The sequence below is a fragment of the Cygnus atratus genome, chromosome 3 (genome assembly GCF_013377495.2).
Source record: "Cygnus atratus isolate AKBS03 ecotype Queensland, Australia chromosome 3, CAtr_DNAZoo_HiC_assembly, whole genome shotgun sequence".
In the NCBI taxonomy this organism is placed as follows: Eukaryota; Metazoa; Chordata; class Aves; order Anseriformes; family Anatidae; genus Cygnus; species Cygnus atratus.
In genome coordinates this window covers 120,273,335-120,294,173 of record NC_066364.1, presented here as the reverse complement: position 1 = coordinate 120,294,173, position 20,839 = coordinate 120,273,335, and the positions used below count along the sequence as shown (strand labels likewise).

The 20,839-nt window shown below is 46.9% G+C and overlaps 1 protein-coding gene across 8 annotated transcripts in view; it reads right to left on the bottom strand.

Moving 5' to 3' along the window:
- The window catches only part of LOC118257452 (sodium/potassium/calcium exchanger 3-like), a 310,704-nt gene that overhangs the window by 168,599 nt on the left and 121,266 nt on the right, over positions 1–20,839 (bottom strand). The window lies entirely within an intron of this gene.

Here is a 20,839-nt window from a genome sequence, read left to right as displayed (position 1 = left end):
TATCAAGTACTCAAAACTGCCACAAGTACTGTTAAGAAACATAATGAAAAAAACACAGGAGTCCTGTAGGGCAAGGGCTCAGCAATCTCACAACAATCACGCCTATGGGCCCTTATGCACAGGCTCTTTGTTCTGTGTTAGCTTAGCATAACTTGTCCTCTGTCAGTTATATGCCTTGCTCCAAGTGTTTGTGTGTAATTTGCTTCCATGGCAACTGCAACTGCATACCTAAAGACAATTTGCAGAGAGCAGATAAACCCCAAGAACACGTCACCATGCTCTTTTGGAAAAGTTCAAGGGGAAACAGCTTATTCTAGAGCAAGCGCTAACAGGTCACTCTCAGAAAGCATTTCTAGCTTATGGCTTTGCACCTGAAAATGGATGGGTGAAAGCAGAGGGCAGGTGCTAGAAATATTTCAAATAAACCTCACTTACTGACCAAAGTCTGTTGCTAACATACCATTGGCCTGTACCCACAGTGAGGCAAGACACAGCGCACCTCCAAGCACCAGGACTCTGCCTCTGGGTACTCGGCTGCCGCTTTTACCAGGATGACAACGCATACACACAGAGAGACACCAGGAAATCATTAGCTAGGAAACAGGGGCTGGGTCTCAGATCCCTCATGAAATAAGCGAAGGGAGCTGCAATTAGCACTGCGGGAAAGCAGCGCCTGTCTCATCTGAATGCATGCTGGCTTGATGCCTTCCCCCCTCATCTGCACACAGAAAATGCTTATTTTGAAGAGGCCGCCAGCAGCTGCCGTGATTCGGTGTCGTGCTCTTGCAGAAGGTGTTTCCCCTGCGCATGTGATGGGGGGCATCGCGTGCGTGCCCCTTGGCATCCTGAGGTGCTGGGGTGGCCAGGGACAGACAGCTGCTTCGCCCAAGCTGCAGCCCAACCACGACTGGGACTCCAGGGCCTGCCCCGTGGTCTCCGCACATTGGGGCTCCGTCCCCTTGGCCAGCCGCATTCCTCCCTCCTTCCAGCTATTCTAGTTGATGCAACGCGGGCACTGCTCCTTTTCACCTCGTGTGAAACCTCTCCTGCAGTTTAAGCCTGTAACTTGTTGCTCCAGACACTGAAAACTCAGAGGGCGGTTCATTTTGCTCCTCTACAGCCTTGCTTTCCGCGCTGCAGGAGTTACGCCTTCCCTCTGGCTTCTCTCCTTGTGAATTCCCAGCACCGAGAACGTTCTCCAACGTTATTGCGCAGCTAACATTTACCAATCCCTGGAAATACTTAACGCCCTCCACAAGGGCAGCAGCTTCCTTCAGGTGCTGCCCCCAACAGCAGACACATTAGTCTTCTGGGACCTTGCAACAACCCACCTTTCAGCTGTTCTGGCTGGTTTCCCTGCACAGCTATCTCTGATTGCCCTCGCTGAACAAATAACAATGTCGAGATGCTGCAATTTCCTTTACAGTAAGTGTTTTGATGATAACCTGCTGTATTAGATAATTAGCTAGGGTCTGAAAGGGGATGCAGCCCAAGACAGCGGTGGATAGACCGTGCCATTTACAGAGGAAAAAATGTTTTACTTTACCTGCTTCTTAGCTCATTTGTGCATTTCAGATCAAAACGAATAATTTCTCTGCCTTCAAATTTCACTCTGCCTCCTCAGAGAGGTCTTCAACATGAACGAGACCTTTGATGTATGGCACCAGTGATACACAGGTTTTGACAAAGGCACGTCAAATATTTTGAAAAACAGCGAGTGTGCAAAAGCCTTTGGAGTTTTAAGGAAGGCTTAGCATTACCATGATGCCCCATGAGCTGTAACCCTACATACGTGGATGGAGAAAGGCAGGCCAGAGACCTCCTGAAGACCACAGTTCATCAGAGCAATACATCTGAAAGGTTGGAAGCGATTTTTCTGTGAAGCTGCTGTTCTCTGTGCCACAACAACTGGCAAGAGCTCCCATTTTCTCTGCATACTCTCACCACGCCCGACCAGAGATGGTCAATTAGTTTGTGTAAAATTGCCAAGCCTCAGGTCCTGGCCTCAGCCGCACACCCCCACAAACAGAGCCATGGCAAGGCAACAGCTATTTTCCACAGAAGTCCAAGGACAGTATTCAAGGACTCCCCTGGCATGGCCTCTACATGTTCCCAATAGTAGTCATTGCCTTGCAGCAAACGAAAAGGGAAAGTCATCATTGTTCTGAATGAAGGATGAAAGTGTTTACTCTGCAGTAATGCTGCACGATTCAGGCATACTCCATGGTCTAATTAGCTTCAGAAACAGCATCTGTTAGTAGAAGTGAACCATGAAGAGACTTCATGCAGAAACATAACAATATAACAAATAACAATATGACAGAGCGAGAGAAAAAAACACCACCATCTATATCAGATGCTGTTTCATTCAGGATAAGTGGATCCTGTTTCTGACCTCAAGAGTCTCACCATAAATTTAGGCTAAGTTTCTAGGAAAAAAGAGGTTTACCTTGCTTCTCTGGGACCATGTTATCAGCACCCAAGGTCTCTGTTTCAATACAACTACACTGCCAGACTGTGGCCTTACTAATTGATGTGATCTTCAGAGTTTCTTTATATACTTCTCACCACTAAGATAAGTTTAAGACTTCCAATTCTCAAAAAAAAAATTTTTTTTTGAAATCGTCTTCCTGTGACTATGATATATCCCCAGTGTTCTACAACACCTTGCAGTCATCAGCTGCCCTCAGGTGGCCAAGCTCACACAAAGGAAAAAAGAAGGCAGTCTACATGGTCAGAAGGTGATGTGCTAAAGGTGTCAACTCCAAGTCCTTCCATGTTTTGAAACTTCAAGGTGGCACACTTTGCAAACAAGCAGGATACTTTATAAAATGGAGGTATTCACTCACTGAGGATGCTGTGACGGGTAACGACGTAGGACAGGCCCAGAAGAAGATACTCCCTCGATTGCCTGTCAGCAATATTACCCACAGTAATCTAAATGCGAAATCCAGCTGCTGTAAACCCTGTCTTGAGCAATCAGCAAGGGTATGCACAGGTCGAAGAACTGAACCGTACATGCTCTGGTGCTTGTACTTCTCCCTAAGCAACACCTACCGCTCACTTCTAGAAATGGGGTGCTAGGATAGGTGGCTGTCACACCTGTTTCCTAGTTTAGGCAGTTTTCTAAATGACAAGGGGAGAAGAAAGGGACATTCTGGAGATTGCAGGGAGAGGTGATGGAGGTAGAACTATGACCTCTTGGTTCCTCAAGCATTCATGCTTCTGCTCCCTTCCTCCTTACCGCGGAGAAAAATACCAGCTCCAAAGTAATTAGCTTACACCTAAAGGAGGTTTGCAGTTCACCTGGTAGTATCACCAGGATTAAATCCCGCACAGTCATAAAGCCTTGGAAATGACACACCAACAAGCATCCAGGAAAGCTGATGGCCCGCTATGCCAATCCAGAAAATGGCTCAGCAATTTAGTTTGTTCAATGTATCTTCACTACGAGCAATACATTTTTGTTAGATTAGCAGTTCTCTTTCCAAAGTCAAGTAATTGATGTAACAGTCAAAAAGAACATACAATACAGTTGGATAACCTTTTGCAAATACGGTGTTGCAAGTCACTTGAAGACAAATTACTTTCATTTACTCAAATGTTTTATTACAGTTCTGGATGTTAATTAAATTATAAAACACTTAAAGACAGTCTGCCAACTAGGTTGCGCGAATGGCTTTTGGTAATAAACTGAAAAGCAAGTGTGAGGAGGATGTTCTGGCATTCCAAATGCTTCTTGGTAATTCCAGATCTGAATTGCTCAATAAACGCTGAAATAATAGTTTTCTTCTAATGGTCAGTTCCACACATTCAGCCTTGAGTCAGAAAAATAAAGCTGCTTTTTTTTTCCCAGCTTTCACATCATTATCATTAATAAAGCTTTAGCAATTGGAATTTAATTAGCAATTCCATAAATGATTAAATGGAAAAATAACCCAGCTAACTCTCACAGCTCTGCTGTCTGTGAAGCAATAACTGAGCAAAAAGTAGTTACATCAATTTTATTACAAATGCAATAAGCAAGGATGCTACCCAGGCACTGAATCCGAGGAAAACGTTCTTGTTTGCATAAGCAGTCTTTTGACCAAAGACTCAGTTTACTACTTTTCCCTGTATCCTTAAAGCAGTGGTAAATGTAAGGGGTCCTAACCGACTGGTGGGAGCTACAGGTGAAGTACAGAGGGTGACTTCAACCTGCTGACAACGGAGGAGCGTCCGAACACCCTTTAACCTGTAGCAAATGCTATCCCAGACGCAGGCAAGGCCACAAAAACACAGCAGTAGCACCAGGTGGGAGGGCTGAGCCCAGCGGGTCCCCAGGAGCCTGACTCAGAAATGCTGGGCCAAGGCCTGGCTCTGACTCGCCCCCCGTGCTGGGACACCCCCTTCACCTTGCCTTGGTGCTGGCGATGTCCCACCACACAGCAGGACTCCTCGGCCAGGGCTTTAACTCTCTTCGGAAACAGAGCTAGTGCAGCCAGGATGCCCTTCAGCCTCCAGCCCCAGCACATGTACTGTGCCAGCCGCACACAAAGCTGTCAAAAACATGCTCAGGATGTGATGTGTAACCTGAGGCAACTGTTCAGGCAGGTACCAGCACAAAGGCAAGAGTTTAAAAAACAAAGAAAAACCATGGAAGATGCAAGACAATGAAGTTAAAAGAGCAGGAAAGGAGTCACATTTCCTCTGCACAATATTATTATGTGAAAACCAAACGTTTTCATTACAGTTTTGTTTAGGAAACGTTCCTGATTGTTCACCAGACCTAAGACATTGCAAAGGAAACATAGGGAGGTACGCTTTTAGCCCTGTGCAGAACGGTTTGCTAACACACACACATATGCTTCCCTCTCTCTCCTGCAGCTGCCAAGGAAAATTTAGCATGGCAATTCTTAACAGACATGATGAAAACCCTATCCCTTCATTAAGAGTCTGTGCTTGTCCAAGGAGACTGAAGTGCACCTAAGGTAAAAGCATGCAGAAAAAACAGTGTAAAAATAGAATAGGCTTGTAGCTATGGGAAGGAGATGGGGAATCCTAGCCATCCTTTCTGTGAACAATAGAAAGATTTAATCCTCGCTCAGGTTCAGGTTCCCACCCCCGTGCTGTAAAGAAATGCACCTCCTCATCTGAGAAAATCTCTTGGGACTGTCACTGCATTCTCTAAGACACCGTCTGAACACAAATGTTTTTAGTGGCTTAGACTTGGACGCATGCAATTATAAAATAATATATGTAAATTTGAAATCTGCTGCATTTTTATGAGATGCATCAGGTGCAGATGAGTACAGATAAGAGGAGAGCTCTGCGAAACACAGGAGCTCCTTTCTGAGAAGAAATAAAGGATGTTGCTGGTACACCACTCCAACAACAGCTGCCTTATTTAGTTAGTATAGAAGCTCATAGTTTGTTATTTTGCTTAACAGAGCACTCAGCTTTTGTACAGAAAATAGGGGCAGATTTTGCCAGGCTTATTTTGATTGCACTGGAAAAAAAGCAACTCTGTCAATGAACCTAAACTCAAAGAACTAAAAATTTCTGCCTAATTGATCCACTCTTGTCCTGCAGACTTTGCGGGTGTTTGTCCTGAAAACTGCAGAAGAGCAAGGTCTTTACACAAACTCCGCACCGACACCAACACCGCCTGCGTGGTATGATGCTAGCTGCCAGGACAGGGCCCTGGCCCTTACAGCAGCAGCACAGCACCCAGTACGTGCCAATTCCTGCCTTCAAATGCCCACAACTCACCTTTGGTTTTTGGGTAACAAGAGGTACCTTCTCAGAAAACACAGCTAACGAGTCCACAGCTCAACATGCCTTTTTTTGTTGTTAAGGTGCAGTTCAATCTTGCAGTGGCAACATAGCATTCCTAGTACATAGAAGGGTTATTAGAATTCGGCAGTAACTGGAACTAGGTGACTCCATCAGCAAGTTATGGATGAGCTTTGTCAAGGAGCCCAAGTAATAGCAGTGCAGACTGGCACAGGTGTAATGAGCTTTGCTCCTCTGCATCGGGGATCCTGCTCTGCGGGACGCCACAGCCCCCGAGCACAAGGCACTTCTGGACAGCACCCACGAGGACATGGAGATACATGCTTCCCATCCAGACCCAGAAGATTTCGTATCTGGGCTTGATAGAGGAAAAGTTATTTTAGTCATAATATAATGAGTCGGAATAAATTCTTGTCTTTTTATTCTAAATCAGCGTGCAATTCATTAAAATTGGAATCCTGTTCAGCCTTGGCGCTAGATGACTTACAAAATGATCCACATTTCCACTCTGTTCAGAGGATTTGCTGGCGCAATACAAATTTGCCTCTGTCAGAGTCAAGCTCCTTCAATGCTGTATTACTGAACTCATTTTGAATGGAAACAGCTCTTTCGTTAGCTTTGTTTTGGGGAACCAGCATGTATATTACCTTCACATTGATGGAAAGGTTAATGAAAAAAGGCTATTTTTTGCAAGAAGCACGTTTATATAGCCAGCTGGAAAGGAATAGATGCTCCATCACATCTAGAGGAGAATTTTTATTTGTTCTCTTGGGAAGAAAAGGGAGGGACTTTGTCATCTCAAGCACAGGACGTAGGGATGTCATGAGCTTAAAGGAGAGAAGCAACCTCCCCCCTGTATGTTTCAGCCATATTGCCTTTACGTGGCAGCTGGGAACCGAGGTTAGCACAAGCAAAAAATAGCCACCTGCCAACAAGGGCAAAGCCTGCCACGCCCGACACCATGAGCCCACTGTCCCTGGGGGATCCTGGTGCCAATCGCCTCCGGGCGTCCCTCAACAAGCACCACGAAGGCCTGGGCCACTGCTGCTGCGGTCAGTGTGCTTTATATATAATGATTCCTGTTTGTGCACAACTGGTCTGCACAGGCATGAGCAATTCCAAACCACTTGATGCTTCTAGTTTGTTGCAGAAGTGGGCATAATGAAGCTTAATAACAGGCTGCATGACAGATAAATGTCTAGTTCAAGCCCATTTATCTCACAGTGTGACACAGCCGGGACCTCACTCACCTGCTTTGCTATGTTCTTGGCAGAATTTTCTGTGTCTCTTGCACAAAGCTCCAGGAACACCTCCCAGCACAGCCTCACCCTCACAGTGCTCTCCACCTGGTCCTTGCTTTTAACCCTGCCTTCAAGTCATAAGCTTCAACTCAACAGCAGAAGTGACCTTAGTTGGGATATTAATCCTGGCTGCTCTGCCATGTGGAGCTGACGCCAGCAGCGCAAATCCAGGGCACCACTGGCAGTGTCACTATGCTTTCTGTAAACCTGAGCGCATGTCCCCACTCGGCGCCAACGCCCCCAGCCAGTGCCGCGTGCCACTCTGGGGGCCAAACATGAACAACCCTGCCGTTGGTTGGGGGACATCCGGATGCTTCAGTCCAGAGGTGATCCGGCCAAAAAGAAGAGTACACTGCGCTTTTTCACACAGATGTGGTACTTCAGATGTCTCCTCAGCATAACTGTATTTGTGATATTTCTTTCAGCAAGCTGGCACAGCTGAACTGGAAACGAGAGAGGCTGATGTCTCTGCATTCTTTGTAACTGAAGGAAACCACACAAGTCTCTTGCTTCCACTTCCATTAAATCTCATTTGTGAAACTGCCATCTGTTGTTCTGCTTCAAACCCGAACTGCTGCCACCTGGCAATCAGCTACCCTTTTCCTCGTCACTCACCGTGCCCTCTGCTGATTCCAGCCACTGCGCCCTGGGAGGGTCTGCACAGAAATAAGTGTGAGTGATGTGTGCTGCTTTGGAATAACACCATAGTGTTGTGAGGTGTTCAGACTGCAAGTCTCTAAGCTCTTCCAGTGAACAAGAAGCCCTGGTATTTGACATTTAACCTCACAGGAACGAAGGCTCCCGCTTTGCCTATTTATTCTCATGCCTTCACCAAAATCTCCTATTTACGCAGGAAAGATGGACAGAAAGACAGAAATGGAAACTCTCTCAGCTGTTTCCTTGCTACTGGTTCAGACTTTTTAGTGGACACAGAGTGCTGAAGTCTCAGCCTTGTCCTTTCTCATTTGCATCCGAGCAGGGAACAGGGTCAGCAACAGCCTAGAGCCAAAAATTACTTTGGACAACTCTGAAATATTTCTTGCCTTCTAACCATTTGTTTACTCTCTCTTCTCCCCAGGAGGCAGCTTCAGCTTGAGTCAGCCAAAGCCAGTACTGCCAGGTAGAGAGCACGGCCAGCAAGGGGACCGGCTTTTGCAGAGAGGTGCAGGGCCAGCACCCGGGCTGGGGGACACATAAGCGGACGGTGAGACCCTGCAAGGGGAGCAGCAGTGTGGGTCCCACTCCAGGCCTAAGGCCCGCTGCATCCCGGCCGGGCATGTCAGCATTGCAGCACACCGTCGGCAGGTACGGGTGCCTGCCTGCCCCTGAGTCCCCAGGCAGAGACACGCATCCTCACCCACCTGGAGCTCCTCTGGCCCACCCTCAGCCTGGTGCCTCCCTGCCTCCGCAGCCCTCCACAGCTGCCTGTGCTTCTGACCCCCACTTTACCCCAAGGACTTGGGGCCACATGTGGGTTTGACACAGACAGGACGCTTCAGTGCGGTCCAGAGCATGGACTGCCCGCGGCTCACGCCGCCCTTCCGCCACTGTTCCTTGCAATGCTGCCTGAACCGTGACGCTTTCTGCCCAGTGCCAGGTGCCACTGCCATTACGGCAGGTTGCGGGCAGGAGGATGGTCCTGCACCCGCCCTGCCCTCCACCTGGCCTCCGCTCCCTGAGGATAGCCCGACCTGCAGTGGTGCAGCTGCCACAGGCTCCGACGTACGCATGCGGTCACTGCGGGGATTTGTAGCCTGCAAATGAAATCTCTGCGTTTAAACTGTCCTGGCGCATCTACGCAGCAACTCTAGTACTCTTTAAGCTCCCTCAAATTTCTAAATGCATAAAGCTATTACAATCTCTCTGTTTTTTTACATTAGGCATCCCATTAACTATTTTCTTACTTTGATGTAATCAGCGTTTTACATTATGTGGAGATTAATCCTCGACAATGAGGCCAAATGGCCTGTCCTTTCCACAGCAGACCGGCTTTGAGCGCAGGAGCCCTGTGTGTGAGGCGCGAAGCCATCGTCCCCTTTGTGCTGGGGAGCAGCCCCGACCGACCGGGCCCAGCCTCCTGCTCTCATCCGCTGTGGCACGGCCATCTGCCAGCTCCCCGCAGCAGCTGCTGACACACACGGACAGGTAACAGCTCCTCAGGGCTGACAGAACCTGCCTTCCACCCTGGCCTCTTGTGTCTCTGCTCCTCTGTCTCCACTTCAAACATGCTGTCCGAGGCACAGGTTGCACGGGTGCAGATGGGGTAATTTATTCACCTTGGTGCCAGTGGTTTGAGTCTACTCTGGCTGCCTTTGAACCCAGTCCTTTGCAGAGCAAAAATTTGCAAACTTGATGTATGAGACCACCTTACGGAACAACCTTTCAGAGCTGCTTCTTTCTGTTCAGCCCACCTCCTTGCCACACGCAGTGCATCTATGCAGGATTTAAGATTGATTGTTTTTCTAAGTATAGGACCCCAAATTTTGTTAAGGTTTTTCCTTTAAGTTTACATTCCAGACACACAAGGTATCTGCGCCATTCCCCATCTCAGTCAAAACAGAAGCAAAGCTACTGTTTCATTTTTCCATCTCAACAGTATCATCAGCAAGGTACTTAAGTGCTTAGGCTGCCTTGTCTTAAGTAAATATATTGAGCAAATCAGAGTGAGTTACATACTGCAGACATCCATCTTTTTGCTCTTTGCATATAAAACTGAAACTATAAATTTACATTCCAAGATTGCAAAGTGAAAATGATATACACAACTAATGAGAGGGAAATTAGAGTAATCCTTTACTCTGATAGATTAATGAATGTACACTAAAAGGAAATATTTGGGGATGTAAACAAGTAGCATTCACCCAAATGAAAAAGATGATTGCTGCAATCTATCTTGCAACCCATGCCCAGTAGCAGCAATACTGCCGAAGTAAACCACCACTGAAATTAGCCAATGAAAACCTATCTGAAGACAACCTGATTCTCCGTAAACACTTTCACCAAAATGTGAACAAGCATTTTTGTGGAAACCAGATATCCATCTGCATGTGTCGTCAAGAGAAAATTGTTTGCACACATTGCAGAAATTTTTGTGGGCTCAGTCTTTAACAACAACCTTTAATAAAGAAACAGGCGGGGAGAGATTTTCAGGCGACAAATAATGCAGCTCCCCCAAATTCCTGTGGTGCTTTTACAGCCGATAGGTTTGTTTGGTTTTGGTTTTTTTTGTTTGTTTTTGTTTTTTGATGGTTTGTTTTTTTACAGATACCTTCAGGACTTAAGCGCAGTTCCTTTGCAAATCAGAAAAATGTAGAAAAAATGGCTAAAACAGACTGATGTAACCTCAAGACACAGTCAGCTCTGCCTATGCACAATATAAACTCTACATGTGTTAAAAAGAATCGTTTTCACTGTTCTCCTAGGCTGTATTCCTGTTTGTGCCTCGTGGGATGGTACTTTGGCTCTCTGAGACACGACAACACTTCTGGCGTGAACTCAGCCATGATCAGCGACAGCCCCGGTTGCCTCTGGCAGACGAAGCTGCAGTCAGCTCTCCCCATCTGGTTACACCACAGTGCAGAACCTTTACTGGTTCCCTTCAGATTTCATCCTGTCTTTTTCAGACCACTTCTCCAGTTTATCAAGATACCAGATTGACACTTGGCTACTTCAAACATACCCAAGGACCCTCAAAGCTTCATGTTTCCTGCACAGCCACCAGGTCCTCGATGTTATCTGCTAATGGCTGGAAGACTATTTAATCCAATTCTTCAGCTACTACACCATGAAGTTCATCACATCCAGGCTTAATTTGGAGGCTTCTAAGTCATCTAATTACTGTCACTAGTTCTTTCCCTACTTCACGCTGAGATTTAGCCATTTTTCCTCATATTATATGCATTAATCATGGTGCTTGCCAATGACCATTTTTGTGAAGACTGATATGCATGCTGTCCCAAGAAGCTCAATAAATCACTTTCTAAAAACAGTCAGGGCTCCCATTTACAGGGATTAAGTAAATCCCCTGAGCCTCCCAACTGCAACCTTACGCTGCTTCTGCTTTGCTCCTGGGGAGAAGATGAAACCAGGCCTGTTCCAGGGCTGAGCACCGACATTTCACCTCTGGCTGCATGACCCAGAGCAGCACTGCCTCCAGCCAGCCCCACTGAGTCCTGCAGTCCTGGCACCCGCAGTCCTCCCACACCTCCTGCTTGAGGGGTGGCCTGGCCAGGCCGCCCAACCCGAGGAGTCACCACAAAAATGCCCTCTTGTAGCATGCTCATTGTCACCAGTTACAGCATGAAAATATTTAGGTGTCTCCAGCAATTGCAAGCCTTACACTGAACCAGCTGAAAACCAGCAATGACTGGACAGAACTAGATGCAGCAAGCTAGATCCTCTGCTGATGAAAACCATCATGGCTCTGATTATACTAACGGCACTCCAGCAATTAGCACTGAAAAACTCTAACCAACTTCAGTGGCCTGCTACAAACTGACAGCAGCAGCAAGTCTGTCACAATGCTTCTCTGAAATTGAATGCTGAGGGCTAAGACCAGTGACACTGAAATTTCTGGCTATCCAGCACTGCCTACATAGAAGGGATGCTTTGTTGTTCCCCACATCTCAACTTGAATTTCAAAGGAAGAAGTTCAGCAGAGTTTTATCTCTCAGTTACCTATATAGTGCCGTTCTTCAGTCTTTCTCCTTTTGTCCATCGTTGTTAGAAGAGCTTGGTGCTGTTTAGGGCGATTCAGCTGGAAAGTATGAGCTGTCAGTGCCCAGATCCTTGGAAAATCCACGCACAAACTTTGCTCTGAGCAGCCATCAGCCTGGCAGGATGGAGGGCTGAGGACTGCTCTCTGACGTGTGGAGCAGCTGGAGCACAGCGGGCTGTGCGCTGCCCTTTCCTCTTGACCTTTGCTTATGGATTTCAACTTTACTCATCCATTTTTGTTCTAGCTGGTTTCCACACAGAAAAGATACTTAAAGGCTTCTGTGGTTTGGCTGCTGGTTAGTTGTTTTTACTCACTGATGAACTCACTCAGCTGGAGGAGCACCATAAAACCTGCAATCCAGCTAGCTGACACCACAGCACGTAGTAATGTTGTGATGAGCGCTTTCACCTCCATGCACACACTCTGTACATGTGCATACTGCTTTACTGGCTGACAGTGAAATACAAACTGACACGAGTTTCATTTATGTGGCTATAAAAAGGTCTTACAGAGGCTACATACGTATATGTATGCACAGACCTGTATTTATCTGCATGCACTCCCCCCATGCAATGCTACATCTGTCCATCTTTGTGTGTCCAAAGTAGGGGAGCCTTAAAGGAGAATCTGTCTGCTTGGTTTTATGCTGTGATTATCAGGAAAAAGTGAACAAGCACCACATGTACATGAAGCAAAACACACAGCACGGTCCTTTGCAGGTACATATTTTGCTTTATATTGACAGCCAGGCTTAGAGCCTAATCTCCGGCACAAAAATCATGTCAATCAATGTCACCATAATATTCATACATCACAAAGACAACACTGTCTTTACATAGGTACCAGCAGTTGCAGAAGATGAGGCGCTTCCAGAACTCCATCTCCGAAGGGCCTTTTATCTCTCTCAGAAACTGAAAGCCCCTAAATATAGGACTACTATTAAAAATTCATGAGCTTCAGTAGCTATTTATCAAAGCCATGGAAATAGGACATTTCCATGATGGTGAATAGCTTGACATTCATTACTAATAAGCAAATGTGCACTTTATTACCATGTTAGAACAGAACATTGCTACCGATGCTCAAGGAACATAGCATTATCACCAGGAGTTAGCATTAGGCTTTGCTACAATACACACATTATTTCTGCCATCTGGATGCCTCATGCTTACTAGTTCACAAATGATAATGATACCAGCTTTGTGGAGTACATCTGCACAAGTCTCCTAAAAAGGTTTAGGTGCTGCTTCGCAGAGCTGGAATATCGCTTTGTTACTCCTCTTGACCAACTGTGTCCCACACAACACTTGTAATATGAATTCTACGAATTCACTCAAAGCACTTCCCAGAGCAAAGCTACGCTGCAGAATGGGAAAGACTGCTGCAGAGTCACAGTTCCTCAGTGGCAGAACCCATTGCAAATATGCAACACCATCCTGCTAATTGCACTGTAGCAAATCAGCAGGTAATGAGTGCATCACAAATGCTCGTACAGTCTCATTGCAGACGATGACGCTGATTGGGATGCTGCCTTCGTTATCAAAGGCAGATCCTTTTACTCCCACTTGCAGTCTCCTACTGTAACAACTTGATCTTAAAGGTTTATCACAATACAGCCTTACTTTTCATACAAAGAGGTAGAAGAACAGTTCCTTTATCTGTGATGCTTTTGTTCTTTTATATCTTTTCTATGCACAAACTTTTAGACACCTACACTGACATGGAAGAAGCATTTTCTGCTACATGCTGTGATGGCTGAAAACAGCTGCGGAAAGGAAGGAGTAACTCCTTCACTTTCCCTTGTACACAAAAAAAAACAGACACAAAAATCAGGTGGTTTGATTTCAACAAATCTCTGAGGCTTTGATAACTTGACCAACAGCTGTCATCCTGCAAGTGCTTACTTGTTGCTAAACACTTCAGACACAAGTAAAGAAGCTTCAACTAAAATAAAGTAGTAAATCACCTGTGGTCAATCTGGCTTTGAAATCCAAGCAAAAATCGGCAATTCAATCATAGTGGAAAGTATTGCTAATTTATAGCTGAACATTTAGGAAGGAGGCAAGGCCAAAATTAAAAGGGACTGACCAACCTCGGGTCTGTTCCTGCTGATACCCTTACCAGAACACTACTGACCATGCTATGCATGAGGTTTGGGGCACAGCTGGGAAGCACAGGACTGAACGCCCGGCCACGATATCGGCTGCAATGGCAAAGTCTGCAAAATTCAGGACAAACTCATAACCATCCTATTGTAACACAAGAAAAAATTGTAAAGGGAGACTGCCAGCTGTTAACTCTGATGCCACTGTCCTGAGGAGATGTTACTATGCCAAGACTGTGAAGGACTTGGGCAACAATTGTATTACAGGATCGCTGCTAGTCTCCTGGCGCTACAGGAACGCATGGGAAATGGCTTCCCGCAGCCCGGTGCCCCTGTATCCCACAGCAGCACCTCGGGAGGTGGCCACGTCCAGGCAGGGCCACCCAGGGCAGGCTTCGCAGGGCTGTGCCACACCAGGCTGCGAGTAGCTCCAAGGACGGGGACGCCACAGCCCCTCTGAAATATACCAAAGGGAGGATTTTGCCAAAGATTGATATTATGGCAAAAGAACTGCTCAGCCTTCTGAAAGTCAACCCCAGCAAACTGGGGAAAGCCAAGCATGCTTTGCTGCTTGTTTCTAAGTTTGAAAAAGAAAAAGAGCAACACCCCTTTCTTGCTCATAAATGAACCATTCCCTCAACACCATTTCTCCCTTTCTTTAATTTGTACATCCTTTGCAGATCACACACTGCAAATATTGTTCCAAAACAACACACAAAGTTCACCAAAAAACTTTATGTACTGGTAGCCATGGTTGTCATTTGAAAGATATTATTTAAAATGTTTAGTCTTTTCCCTTGTAGGCATTTTTGAGGCATCCAAGGAAAAGCTTTTTGTGACTGGTGATAACAAAAGCATGGTTCTGTTTATAGAAATATTTTATTTTTGGTATTATTCCCTCCAGGCACCTACTTCCTTCCAAAGGAGCTATAGTTAAAGGGAAGAACCTCAGCTGGCATAAATGAAGCCCTTACTATGGACTTCAGGAGATTGGGAAGAAAAGCTCTGGGTCAATAGTTGTGTGCCTCCCATGTCATTTCTCTTTGGCTAAAATGTTTAATTCAAATGATAAAACCCTAATCAAGATTATGAAATCAGAGTTAGGGGTTTGAAAAGTTGCTCGATCAATTCCTCTGTCCTGCAAGCCCCACATCTGCCAAAAGTCCGTGTATCTTAGCAGCAAAGAACAACATAAATCATCATTATTGTCAGCAAGAGAAAGAGGGAAAAAAAACTCTGCACAAGTGCCAAGAGCAACTGCACACAAAGCCCCTTGCTCCAAGTGCCTGCATTGAGATGGTTGGTGCAGCGTGTAGCACGGGCTGGGCTTTTCTACTGCTGCTTGTTTGTGTGCAAACATGAGGAAACTCAGGAGCGAAAGGGGAGAAGCTGAGAGAAACATTGGTGCAATGAACTTGTATCACTTACGAGCGCCATGAAATGAGGCAGTTGAGCTGGAAAGTTTTCTGAACAAAACCATGTGTAATTATCTGAGCTCTTAACCAGCTATATCTGCATCACCATGCATTTAAACCCATTCAGCAACGTGCTGAGGCATGTGCTTACTTTTAAGTACTCTGGGACTGCTCCCAGGCTTATGGACAGCAAAAGATGAAAGGTGTTTCTAAAGCACAGCTGTAGAGGATGCGCAGGATATGGTGACATGCTCTTCTAGGCTTCTACGAGGTTTGGCTTACAAAGAGGCAAGGATAACCTCCTGGAAACAGGAGGAAGGGTGATCTGGAGAAAGGTGGCACCTGGAGGCACCGTCCTGGGGCACCCAGCTGCCCACCAGCGACCCTCAGGCCTGGCTCCTCTGCCAGCCCCCCGGACAGGTGAGGTGCGGTGCTGACTGCTGTTGCCAATGGGGCGCCTCAAAGCTGTGAGACAACACTACTCCACCACATCAGCCAGCCCCACAAGTGATCTTCAGGCCTGCCCAAGGCACAGCCCAGGCTAATGCCTGACCAACAGGATTTTGGTCTGCTTGGTGATAGTTACAGGGAGCCATGCTTCAGGCTCCTGCCCCATAAAGGAATCTCAGCCATGTGTGGCTGTGCATATCCAGGAAGGGGTTTTCCTCTTCAGTGCCTTTTCCTGGCTGGATTTCAGTGAGAGCACAAGAAATCCTTGGAGATGAATGCACAACATCAGAAAGCTTTGTGCACGGCGAGGCCCACAGACCTTTAAATCCCAAGAGGGATGACTACACACAGAATTTGCTTCCTCCTTCTTTAGAGAAAATAAAAAAAAAGAAAAAAAAGAGGAAACTACAAGGGCAGCTGTAATTACATGTAAATCCCCACATGGGCAGGACTCTATTTTACATGTAGCTAGAGAAAGGACCATCTGTTTTACAAAGATACTAAGCTCTTTTTTTATTCCAATTATATTCTTTTCCTCCCCCCTTCCCCCTAAATGGAAGCATTGCTGTGGTAATATCAAGAGTCTTAAAACAAGATTATGTTTTTAAATGAGAGAGTCTTTAAAGTGGGATTATACCTTACAACAGCCAACCAGGCTTTCAATCAGTTTCAGAGGATATGCTTACAACTTCATTACTCTGCAAGAGGCTGCATTCATGGAACAACAAATGAGAAGTGCTCACATGATGGCAGACGAGCTTAGAGAAAGCCTTCTCCTCCAACTCTTTTCCCCGTGCACACCCACAAAAGCACTCCAGTCTTCTTCCAGTGCTTTGTCCGGCGTGCGCTTTACCAGTGCTAGTGATACTAGCCCTTCAGCAGGTATCCCTGTCATTTCCCTGAGAGAGAAAGCTGTGCTTCTTCCTCACCCCGGCTCTTTGCCTACTGTTCTTCTGTCCTGGAGGATAACGGAGGCTCCAGCAGGAGGAGTAACTTGCAGCTCACCCGCAGAGAGGTGGCAGAGCTGGATAGAGCTGCTTAGGCATGGCAGAGGAGGAAGAAGGGTGGCCTCAGCTTCAGAGGTACAACCAACCTGATGGGTAGTTGAGAAAGGAAAAGCCAGCTGGCAAGAAGGGCACACCACAGAAATCCGTAAGGGGGCTATAAACTATTCCTCCGATCGTGTCAAAGCTTCAAACACAAGGCCAAAATCTCTTCCAAGCAGTTTCTGTCTCAACACAAGGCTCATCAGCATAAACATAAAAGACTGCACAAAGTTGTCCAGATTCATAAAATTATATTCCTCTGGTAAGACAACCTTAGCTCAATAAAGACATAAGGAAAGTGGTCATCAGCTTCACAGGCACCCTGACTTCCTCCTCGCTAGTTGTCTGACTGTACAAAATACCTCGAGTTTCAGGGGACAGACCATCTTGCTTTGTTGGGGCTGATTCAGTCTAACAAGTTTCATCATCCAAAACTAGGACTTCCAGGCTCCAGCAGAGCAATGAGCAACAGCACCATGGCTCAGTGGCTGCCTCATGAGGGATGTGACCTTTTTAGGCAGTACTGCTAACGATGAGACAAGATAGCAAGAACAGCAATCCGCACACATGAACCCCAATGGAGATAACTTCACCACTCCTCCATTCACCTGCAGTTCATACACCAGCAGATCACTTGATCCAAACAGGGATTGACTGGTTTCATACTACCAGAAATTCTCCTCACCTGTGAAGGCCACTGCTAAGCATTACTGAGCTGCAGGAGGTCACAAAGACAGTGGTGACAACACTCATTGGGTCTGCTGTCCACTGCTGGGTGCATGCTGAAACACGACCTGAGCCCCTTCTCAGAATCACTCATTCTGTTTTGTACAGCAAAACCCTGTTGTGAGGAGGTCTGCCTGTCAGGGTGGTGCTTGCAGTGCTGAGGGATCACAACTGCAGCTGGAGATAGAAGATCATCACAGAGGTGTTCTCCTATCACAGCCTTATTTCATATCTTCTGCTTTTACCTCAAACATCACACGCCTCGCCACCCCACCCTCCCTTCTGCTGTCCTGTCTTGCAAAATAAAAAACGGCAAGAACAGCTCTGATTCCTCGGATCTGCTGTGGAAATCTACAACAGCACTCTTCCTAAGCTATGTTTAGGACCTTCCAGATCCACGGTAAAGATGCAAGTGTTTAAACTTCATGTGTTTCAAATTGCAAATTCATTGAATCCCACAATTGCAACTCCATTTCTTTATAATGTAGCCACATGCTGTAATAAGTAGCGGACTATGGCTCCTGAAAGCATTAATGCAGAGAAAATCCACTTGCGTAACATGTGGCTTTCAGTTTTAATGGCTATAAGGAGATAAAGCATATTTAAAGCAAAGCCAAGAAGGAAGCTAAGCATCCCCATCCATTTTATTGGGCTAGGGACAAGGTGAGACCCTGGCGCTACACCACTACGGATGCTGGGCCAGAAGCACTGCCCCACGTGAAGGCACCGAGAGGAGAAATGGAAATGGCTGAGGCAGCCCAGCACAGGAGAACAGACATGAGGAACATCTCAGGATGTGAGCTGTTCAAAGCTAAGTGCTGCATAAGCAGCTGTAGCAAATGAGCCAGGCTGTGAGTCTTCTCTAGAGATTCAGCACCTGAAAAAGAGACTTTCCTCAGCTCCTGAACAATGCAGGCACCAGAGAGGTGACTGCATAGGCTAATTCCCTGATCTGACCTATATGCCTCTGTATCACACTTGAGGAACAAATGCTAGGCATTTCCAAAATGCTTCAGGGAGGTTTAGCTCGAAGGGCACCGGATTTCAGTGGCACTCATCTAGATATCGTGTCCCCCTTGGTGGCATAACCTTTGTGTAACTGTTGCACTTTTCTGCGGTGAATAATCTGCAGGCAGCCTTACAAAGCCCTCTCGCCCCACTCTGAGCAAACACTTCATCCTAGGGGTGCCTGGTAGGAAAGGCTGCATGTCCCAAGGCCACCTCTGGCAGACTCGCTGCCAGGCCTCATTCCAGAAGTGCAGAAGCACGAGCACTGCATCTGCTGCCTTTTGCTGTGCTACCAGTCAAAGCTGGGGTGGTCAGCCTCATGGGAGCAGGCCCACCTCCTGCTGCATGCCTCACGCTCGTCTCAAGCGACCACATCCCTCCAGAGAACAAGGCTTGTAAAGCGTGAACCAGAAGGAGACTGCCCCGCAGGCTGTGCTTGTGCAAGGGGGGCTCGCAGACACTCGTGCATGCAGGCACGGGAACCCTTCTAGCAGGGGGAACTCTGGGCGTTTGTAAAAGACAATGCCAAACTAAACCCTGCCAGCTCCATGGCGCAAGGCTGCTGAGTGCTCAGCTGTCACTGAGATTGCTAGGAAATGGGCACAAAACAGTGAGGAACACTGTGGCTGAAGCTGTCTTGGGAAACAGGATTGCTTACGGCCAGGCAAGGTGTTCCTGTGCATGCTAACAACCCCACTCTAGGCAGGGTCCTCTGAAGCAACAGGGAGGCTTAAAAGGACAAGTATTACCAACAGCCACAACAGCTTCCCAGGAGCCCAGAGCCGATTCACCTTGCGGAGCTCCAGACAGGCGGTTTGGTTTTTCTGGAGCTGTGGGAAGCGCAGCACCTCCAGAGCTGTCTCCATCCCTCAGGAGAAACACGGCGCCATGTGGCATGCAACCATGTACCTGCAGCTGGGGTGCCGGGAGAGACCTCTCTTAGCCACCAGCAGCTTGTAACTTTTCACTGAGGAAAGCTTGCTGATCGTATGGCTAACTTCAGATCTAAGGTTCTTCCTTCAGCTGTACACCCCTCTCACCCCTGCTGCCAAAGGAAGCAGAGGGCAAGACACATCAAGCACAGCTGTGTTATCAAAGACGAGAATTAGATATTAACCAAGTAGGTCCCGACTCACAAATGCTGTTGATCGAGGAGGGAATAAAAAAAATGCAATGTTTTATATATAGTGCTGCTACTGACGTCTCTGGTGATAGGCTCTAAACCCATATTTCCTAAGACACAATGGGGTAGCATGACAGCTCACTGCTGCACAGGTGGGTGGGAAAGAGGGTCATTTAAGAGGAAATGAGGATATGACACTGTGTTGCGTGGCAGAGTATCCTGCAGTGTCTTAGAAACAGTGAGTATTTTTAAAGGCTTAAAAAGCCAGTGGGTTTACATTGCATGTCCAATCAGCCGTTCAGTTCACCATGGATCAGCTGGATGCAAACATGAAGAAGAGGCAGTGAACTGTGAGCAGTGAGGCAGCTCTTTCTTGCTGTAAGCAGACTGAGGTGCCAGTGCACAAATCAGGCCTGGCTGAAATTAACGCATGCATTAGCATCTTTTAACATCTCCTCCTGCAAGCTCTGAGTCATTTCTAATTCTGTAAGGTCCCTCCGAGGTCAAAAGTTAGACATTGTTTCCCTTAAAAACCTAGACGTCAAGAGACATTTAAAATGCAGCTGACTTCCTTCCCCCAGTTATCATCTCACATCAGTCAGAAGAAAAAAAAAAGGGTATGGGCTAGTAAGGTTGAAAACAGAATTGGTAGGAAGGAGACTAACATACTAATTGCATCACTCTGCATGAACTACAAGCATAGTTTTCTCCTGCGTTTCTGCAGATGGCTCGTTACACTTCGCAGGGGGATCTGTGTTATCTGAGTGCTTGGACAAGCCTCTGGGTGGACACCTGTACACCATAACCCTGCTGCCCTCTGTGCATCACAAGCCTTGCCCTTCCTCTAACCGAGGCAGAAAGAAAATGAAACTATTTTCCCTCCCCTCTTCTGCCACTTTCTTCTTCCTCACAGCTTCGGGATGCCTATTCCCTTCAAGCTCCCCCTGTTCACGGCAGGGGACTGTGAGCATCCCCACTGATACCTCCTCCCAGAGGCTGCCTGCGGTCGCCCATCTGCTTCTGCTGCCCACACAGCCTCCGCTGCCCACACAGCCTCCACTGCCCTTGCTCGAGCCTCCTGTCCAGTCTCTGGACTCGGGACGGCTGCAGAAGGTGCCGCATAGGGAAGTGCTGTGACCACGAGGGCTGGGCAGCACCACCAGCGCGAGGACCA